Source organism: Rhipicephalus microplus, chromosome 3 (genome assembly GCF_043290135.1).
Source record: "Rhipicephalus microplus isolate Deutch F79 chromosome 3, USDA_Rmic, whole genome shotgun sequence".
In the NCBI taxonomy this organism is placed as follows: Eukaryota; Metazoa; Arthropoda; class Arachnida; order Ixodida; family Ixodidae; genus Rhipicephalus; species Rhipicephalus microplus.
The window spans coordinates 156,877,085-156,885,767 of record NC_134702.1 but is presented as its reverse complement, the minus strand read 5'-3'; the positions used below and the strand labels follow the sequence as shown (position 1 = coordinate 156,885,767).

General features: G+C 44.0%; 1 long non-coding RNA gene across 1 annotated transcript; it reads left to right on the top strand.

The window, feature by feature from the left end:
- Positions 1–634: 634 nt before the first annotated feature.
- Positions 635–7,431, top strand: LOC119170259 (uncharacterized). The gene is made up of 3 exons (XR_005109670.2): positions 635–787; positions 6,548–6,609; positions 7,057–7,431. It is a non-coding gene; the product is annotated as an uncharacterized LOC119170259 (long non-coding RNA).
- Positions 7,432–8,683: the final 1,252 nt, after the last annotated feature.

Below are 8,683 nucleotides of genomic sequence, written 5' to 3'. Positions count from 1 at the left end.
ATAGGAGATGCCACAGTAGACCGCTGCGGAAATTTCGACCATCTGGTGCTCTTTTACGTGCACTGGCATCGCACAGTACACCGGACTGAGTGTAAAAGCTTCAGGAACCAAACATGGAGATGATGCAATGAATCTTCACTGCGTGAACATGCTTTAGTCACACTAAATAAGTTCACAGCTTATGTAATTGCTGAATCCTTTCGTCGAATTCCAAACAAATTGTGATAAAAGCTCATATTTCTGAGGATCAACATTAAAACCGCATTGGAGCCGGTCTGACATAAATATTTGCATTCAGCTATGACATTGCATTTCTCATAACACTCTGAAACATGTACACATGTACGAAACCTGATGGAGCGTATACACTGTGGAATTGTGGCGGTGAATCTTATTATTGGTTCTCTCAGGTGCACCGTACTTTTCAAAGTATACCGCAATGGCGGAGCATCTGGCAGACGCACGCCACGTTAATTGAATATGTTGCCTATAGCTATGTTGTTTTGACTGGGTGAGTCGTCAAGCGACGGTGCAGTTTCCATGCGTTACTTTTTATTGTCAATTCATTACATGACCCTCGCTCTTGCAGCGCATTCGTAGAGAGCTAATAAATGGGACAGAGAACATGTGGCATGTGGCGTTGCACTGTGGAAAGAAGGGCAACGAGAAGGGTATTTTGCCACGTGGCTGTCTGCGTTCGCTGTGCGTTGCAGAGTCAGCGCAACTGTTTCCTGTGCCAGTGTATCATTCCGGACGATCTAGAGATCTGTTCAGGATCCTCCATCGTGTATGTATTTTGTTTATTCTTCCATGAAGTTTTGCGTCTAAGGATGAAGGAGAGAGGATACCAGTATGAATGTATGGAAGCAGTAGTAACGACTGAAAACAAGTGTCACAAAAACTCTCACATAAATAATGAGCATCTGCTCACGGGACAGTGATGTTTCTTTGAATATTTTTACGTGAAATGACCACGAGGTTACGATTTAGCAGATGGTTAGACGATAAGCTAATGACGGCTATTTTGGAAAGTGCTTATTTTTTTACAGTTTTAGCGTGGGCTAGTTTACACTTTCATTACAACAGCTACATGCGGGACAATACTGTATATATGCCTTTATGTGCCCCACACAATTCCTAACAAGTAAAAATCAAAAAGGTAAGGCCAATTAACTACAGCGTTCAAATGCAAATTAAAAGCAATGAATGAGTCAAAATGAAGAAAAATATTCCAAAAAAGTTTCTGCAGAAATGCTTCCCCAATTCTTATGAAAAGAAAACATTTCTGAAGGGAGGGTAAGGAAGCATCACGTGTAAATTTAGTGTTGTTGAAATTACTGCAATATGTATGATCTACATAAACGCAGCACATTTCGAAATAGTTATAACGGCTGCAGCGCGAGCACGAATGTGCTAGAAGAAACAGACAAAGTCGAGGCACGGAAGGCAAAGAGGACAACACGAGCGCTGCCTTCCGTGCCTCGACTTTGTCGGTTTCTTCTAGCACATACGTGCTCGCGCAGCAGCCCTTATTACTATGAATTCAAACCAACTAGCCCAAATCGCCATTCTTCTTCGAAATAGTTGTCGAATGATTTGACTCATGGCGTTTAATAAGTCTCCGATACATAAAAGCGATAATATATACATATAATCCATCAACGAGCACCGTTTTAAGGATATTTGTTGCTAATGTGGAACCCTTTCTTTTTTGTTGACCACTGCGCACGATGAAAGCTACGAAGGGAAGCGTGGTGGAAAGGATGGATAACAAGGGGAGCGAAGCTACGCCCTTTCATGAACGCGAGTCACGACATTGAAAATTTTTTTTCGTTGTGATTTCTTTGAACAAGTGTCGTGTGAGGGCCCTGTTGAAATTCTATACGGTGCCAATATACAGCCTTATTGACCATGAAATCGAATAGAGCCGGCCCCTAGCGACAAGTGGACGAAACCCCGTATTGTATATGGCTCTTTTCGTCATCTGCTGGCCGAACCTTGGTGGAATGTGTGCGAACCTCATGGACGTCTTCAGCAGGCAGCTAATTGCGTTGTATTACAACAGTATCAGATGCTTCTGAATATACACGACTGGTATAAAATAAACTACAGGTACTCGCCACCAAACTATCACATGCATTTTATGCAAGGCTTAACTTGTATTTCACACTTATGGTGCGCTCGCGACCATGTTACTATTTTACTATATATATATATATATATATATATATATATATATATATATATATATATATATATATATATATATATATATATATATATGATTCGCGACTTGTCTGAATGACGAAATAACTTAAAGTTGTACCATGAAAATCATAACACACCATGTACGGCATGTTTGTTTCAATATCATTCTCATTGTGCGCTCGCGACTGTTTCATTCAGTGAACATATGAGAAAATTCTCAGAGCACCACATGACTGCAAGAGAAACACAAATGCTAAGTGCTTTATTGAGAGCGGTCATATAGATATCACTGACGACATGAATTACATGACACTGTCTTCGTAAGCTTTCAGCCGTTCGTGCCATGCATCATGACTACGGTTGATTTGAAAGCGACAGTGTTAAATAGCTCGTTTCACATAAATTGAAGATTTGCTGTCGCCATTGTTGGTTGTTAGCGAAAAATTATGATATTTTGCGTGACCTAAAAATAGAGAAGGACGCAAAGAAAATGCGTCAGAGTGGTGTTTGAACCAGGCTCATTTCCAACTGCGTGGGGATTAAACCCTTGTTTACATGGCAAGCAGATGTTCTAGCATACCGCCGCGCGTGCACGTGCTTGTGAATACAGTGAAAAAAGAACTTCCTGTGCTTGTAAATGCAGTGAAAGTAGCTTTTATGTGTTACAAACACATGCGTCCTGCATACATTGCAACATGAAATATTACAGTAATAATGCGTAGTACAAGCGCCCATTGTCAACGGGCGGCCGGACATGGGATTATCATATAGGCTACAAGAGGCACATACGCTACTGCGTTTATTCCTTTAAGTGACGCATAGGTGCATAGCAAGTTCGAAAAGGTATCATGCACTAAGTGATAGAAGTTCAGACGAGGAACAATTGCGCACTGCCCCGCCGCGGTGGTCTAGTGGCTAAGGTACTCGGCTGCTGGCCCGCAGGTCGCGGGATAGAAAGCCGGCTGCGGCGGCTGCATTTCCGATGGAGGTGGATATGTTGTAGGCACGTGTGCTCCAATTTGGGTGCACGCTAAAAAACACCAGGTGGTCCAAATTTCCGGAGCCCTTCTTTACAGCGTCTCTCATAATCATATGGTGGTTTTGGGACGTTAAACCACCCATATCAATTAAAATCCAACATTTGCGCACTATAGAACAGGGCCCAAAAGACGTAGCTTTAGAGTCGCCTATTTTTTTTAGGGGCGAAGCTCCTTAGGGCGTGGGCTGTGCGTCCCCTGTATGTAGCCACCTCTAGTTTAGTTCTTGCAGTGTTCACTAGATGGCGGTACCGTCTCCTGTATGTAGCCACCTCTCGTTTAGTTCTTGTAGTGTTTACTAGATGGTGGTACTTGTAGCTGATGATGAAAAGATGCAAGATGTTATAAACTAGAAAGCGGTACTTGTAGTTGATGAAAGACGCGAGATCTTATAAAATAGGAATGATGTCACATATGGCGCGTGTCATTGGTTGAAGGCAATCGTTCGATTTAGTGCGGCGACGTACGCTAGGGGGAGCGATGTAATAAAATCGAGTGGGCAAAATGTACAGAGGATTCATGGTTTACCAGGTTTACCTCCGGAGCTTCGCCCACTCATCATCATTCACTTCGTGGATATGGCGGATTTTTTTATTTCTTGTGCACGTGCTCCTTATTTGCAGTGTGAGCGCAAACGGCGTGCTGCAGTTCTATACGTTGCCTAGATCTACCACTATTGGTCCCGAGATCGAGCACAGTCGGCCCCTGGCGGCGAGCTGACGAAACGCCGTAGTGTTGATGGCTCTTGCGTCGTCTGCTAGTCAAAACGTGGATGGGAAAGACAAGTATGCGAACATCATATGTATAATGCTCGTGCGTATGCTTACATGATAAATACAAGCATTCGCCCGGCGAAGATTGAGACTATTACAGTATAGGTGTCCACGCACGTCTCTGTGTGACTGTAGGTGTAATCTGTATGCCTCCCTTTCGCCAAAATCATTTTAATGTGGGTGCCCCTTGGTCATTCGAGCCCACCACATTTGGTGATACACCAATTAAAGAGAGTAACACATGTCCAAGCAAGAACAAGAACTTCAGCAATACTATCTCATGAAGTGCTGGTGATTTCGAAATGCTTGGAATATCACGAATTGATTGATTTGTGGTATTTAACGTCCCAAAACCACCATATGATTATGAGAGAGGCCGTAGTGGAGGGCTCCGGTAATTTCGACCACCTGGGGTTCTTTAACGTGCACCCAAATCTGAGCACACGGGCCTACGGCATTTCTGCCTCCATCGGGAAATGCAGCCGCCACAGTAGGGATTCGATCCCACAACCTGCGGGTCAGCAGCCGAGTACCTTAGCCACTAGACCACCGCGGCGGGGCGATAAAAGTAAACGAGCCTCGACAATTTTCGCCTCTATTGAAAATGTCACGGGGAATCGAACCCACGACTTTTGGATGGGAAGACGAGCTCCATAACCACTGCACCACCATGGCCAGTGAGTGAGGCGCTGGTGGGCGTGAAAATCTCGATTCGCCTGCAGTTCCCGCACTTTATTCGCCGATAGTCTGCCTAAACCACCTACGGAGAATTCTTCTCTTGTAGCCTAAAAGATTTTGACTCATACCCACAAGGGCAATTGGCCACGCTGTACCTTATAACGAAAATTGAAATTCAATTCTTGTTGAAAGAGAGAGATCGGACAGAATGAGCAAAATATGAGCATATACATAAAAAGAAAAAAAATGAAAAAGTCCAAAAGGATTCCAAAAGCCGACTTTAAGGATAGCCAGAAGAAGAAGAGGGACAAGGAATTGTATTTATCTGGCGGTACCATTAGCAAAGTATCATTTCGGTTGCTTGAATGAATTTATGTAGCGCTGACAGAATAGCACTGCGGCCCGCACCCAATTGACTGACTCCAAGCGTTAAAAGGGTGGATGTATTAAATACTAATCTTATCTTACCAATCGACTCCTCGAGAATCATTCGGCGGAGTGAGGCCAAATGGTGGCATGTGAGAAGGAAGTGATATAATGTTACCGGTTCATTGCAAACTACTCTTAGGCTAGTTATTGATAATCCAGGTTTGTGCAGATAATAATTGGCCCGAAGAACTAACTACACAGCGAAGTCTTGTGAGGGTTACCTCACATTGACGGGAAAGGCAGTTTGCGGTGTTGCTTGTGAAGTGCTAGTGCCACAACTCCTTACATTTTAGGAGCGTTATTTCGTCGTTATTAAGACAAACCGCCGTTTAAATCATTCTGCAGTAACGTTGGGGGCAGAGAATTGACAGAGGAAGACATTATGTATTCATATATGCCCATGAGTAGCCATGATGGCTATTTTCCAGGGGCGATGAATATGTAAGGAAGAAGATTAGTGCTACTCCGCAAGGCAGAGGGTACCACTCACGCAGGGTAGAAGACCGACGTTTGGTTGTCTTGGCTTTTGCATTGGTCTGCAGGATTCCTTCACCCAATGAATGTGCACTAACTAACTAAACCGTTCTGCATGCAGCTCACGTGGCGTCGTAGGGACGCCAGGAACAGCATACTTCTGACCGAGCGACGATGTCTTGCTAAGCATAAAACTTCCAATGACTACAGTAGAAAGAAACTCTGGCGCTATCATCTATGGGAGCTGCATTGCACAGCGCTTCAGCTATAGCATGGTAATGTTAGGTAGTACATGAATTTGCCTAACTTAGGTTTTTTCAGCTTCGTTTGGCTCCGTGTGGCCTGAATCGACTTTGCCGCCAGACGAAGTACAGCAAATGTTCAGCAGTTACGCTCCACCACTTAGACCTTTTTAGGCTCACCAATTCGAATCGGTTCAAAAAGTTCGTCAGAGTCGGCTCTTTTATTCGAAACGAAACCAAACAATGCGACAAACAAGGTCACAAGTGCGTTTGAAACCGTGAGGGAAAAGACTACTGCCCACTGCTAGCCCGCTGAGTATGAAGGAGAATACACACGGACGGCAAATACCGAACAATACCATCTAAGAAGCGCCAAGAACACGCAAGACGACGCATGGTGTGACATAAAAAAAAACTTTGAGTAGTCATAGGCGAAATTTCAAATTTCGTTGCACCGTTTGTCGCTGGCTGAGGTGACTCGTGCTAAACTGCGTCACCTTATTCTCAACGTTAATGGAAGACGAAGGTGCCTTGAGTTTTGCGTTTTTATCTCGTGTATTATTCTTTCTTTCGCCTTTAAATGTGTAAAGTTCTTTTCGCTGTATTAAGTTTCCCAACTGCTACCCTAAAATGAACAAACAAATTTTGTTATGACCACTTATCTGTTCGCATTTACGTCAGCCATGGTATATTTGGTTTGCTCCAGAAGGACGATGAAGCTCACGGTGACCCTCATCGCATTTGCCATTCTCGGTACCTTGATTCGAGGTAAGCGTCCCACTAAAACGAAAGTAATTGTGGCATTACACCCGTCATCATATCACTATTTTGTGTTGTTTTTAAAGTGGCTACCTGTTTATAATCATTGCATTTTAATGCTTTCAAACAACAACATTTTCTACTTCATACTATTTTGATTGCTCAAGATGCACACCCTGCGTTTATGCGTCATCATTTTGAATCACGCTGTAGACAAAAAGCGTGGAGCCTTGGGCTGTTAAACGCTGACAAACGCTGCCATAATTAGCATCTTTACTCGTTGTTTAGATAAAAGAGCACTTGTGGTACATTTACCTTTTACTAAGTTTATCTGGTGTGAATATCGTATTTATCACTACAGTGAAATGCTTTACCTCGTTTACTCTTACCACTCTCACGCACTTGAACTTCTTTGATGTCACTTTCTTATGTGGTTCTCTTTATTTTTTTCTGCAGAAGGTACAACTAAGCCAGTTGACCAGCTTTCCAGAGCGGTGTCCGATGAAACTCAGCCCACAGGCGTACGAGCTGAAGATGCCCAAGCCCGTTTGTCTGTGGCTTGTGTAAACAACCACTGCACAACCTCACAAAATGGTATAGCCTGCGTGAATAACAAGTGTGTGACGTTCAAGAAATAGGATCGAGCATCGGTGCAAATGTATTCACGACTGTGACAGAGACTCTGTGACTGCCGTTTCCTTTTGAAACCAACACATGAATTTCTGTAGAGCTGCTTCAATGGGCCAGGTCTTCAACAATGTCGTTGACTGAGCTTTGCTGGTATCAGTGAAATAAAATAAGATGTTTTTTGTTTTGTTTTTTCTGAAGAAACCAGTGAAAAAGACATTTCATTGCGAATGCGTTAAACAGGCATTGAAACACCCTTTTAGGTAACTATGAAATTACTTTGCTGGAAGAGCTCATTGCCGCATGAACTCAACTCCACAAAAAGTTTAACAATCAGCCCAGCACGAGTGAAGTTGCGAATTTTCGCACGCTGCAATCGCAATATCTCTTCTCTCGCCTTGATGAAAGTGCTGGAAGATAAGCAGGGAGAGATAGCTGGGGCAAAGAAAATACCTCACGCATGCCTCGTGGCCTTAAGCAGTTTTTTTTTCTTTTTTTTCGTTCGAATACGTGGCTTTTTGAGTCGCGCGCACGGATGGACAAGTCGCGGTCACTCGCAGCGATCTCTGTAATCACCGATCGTGCCATGCCCAAATCAGCGAATGACTGATAGATGGCTATCTACGAGGGAGCTTTGAGCGTCTTCCATCGTTTGTCGAGAGAAAAGAAAATAATTTTTAGGTAATGTTGATAATTTATTCTGAATTCTTGGTCGCCTGCTGCGCTACAACATTAGGCTCGCGTGTTCTTGGGAGCCTGTACTAGCAATCAGCAGCGCTTACTGATGATGCTCAAAAAGTGTTGCGTGGCCCCTCTAAATGCTCTATTGAATGCGAAATTCGGTGATCGACTTCGGTGTACGGTGACCTTGGAGATGAGTTCTGCAACATGTATTAATAATAATTAAGACAGAAGATAACGAAAAAAACAAGCCCTTAGATTTGAACTTTTTTTGTTAAAAAGCACCTTCTAACCGTAATGCGGGTGTACACGAGGTCGCGCGAGGACTCATCGACTGCGGCGCCTCCGCTGTCCTCCGGCCTAGCGGCCAACCGTTTCCCATATTCAACGAGATCACAAAACTCTTCTATCTGTCACCACGGGTATTCCCCCTCCCACACTCTGTTTTCTGTAAGGTGCAGGCACTTACCCATTGACTATTACAAGCTCGTTTTTATACTAACCTTGCGGTTCTTCATGCCATATACCCTGAACGGTATCCCAAAGTGAACTGCCCTGCTTGTGGACTATTAGCAACATTGATCCATGTGTTGTGGAAATGGGAAGCCATCGGCTCCCCCTTCAGCGAAGACAGGTGGGCAGGGCTCTTGCGCAGCCCCGAACTCAACGAACAAACTCTGGCCGTCCAGAATGCCCGTGAACGAGCCGTCAAGCTCGGCTTGGTGGTCCCTACGTGGGACTAGCCGGGTGGCACGGGGTCTTTTCTGCGTCTTCT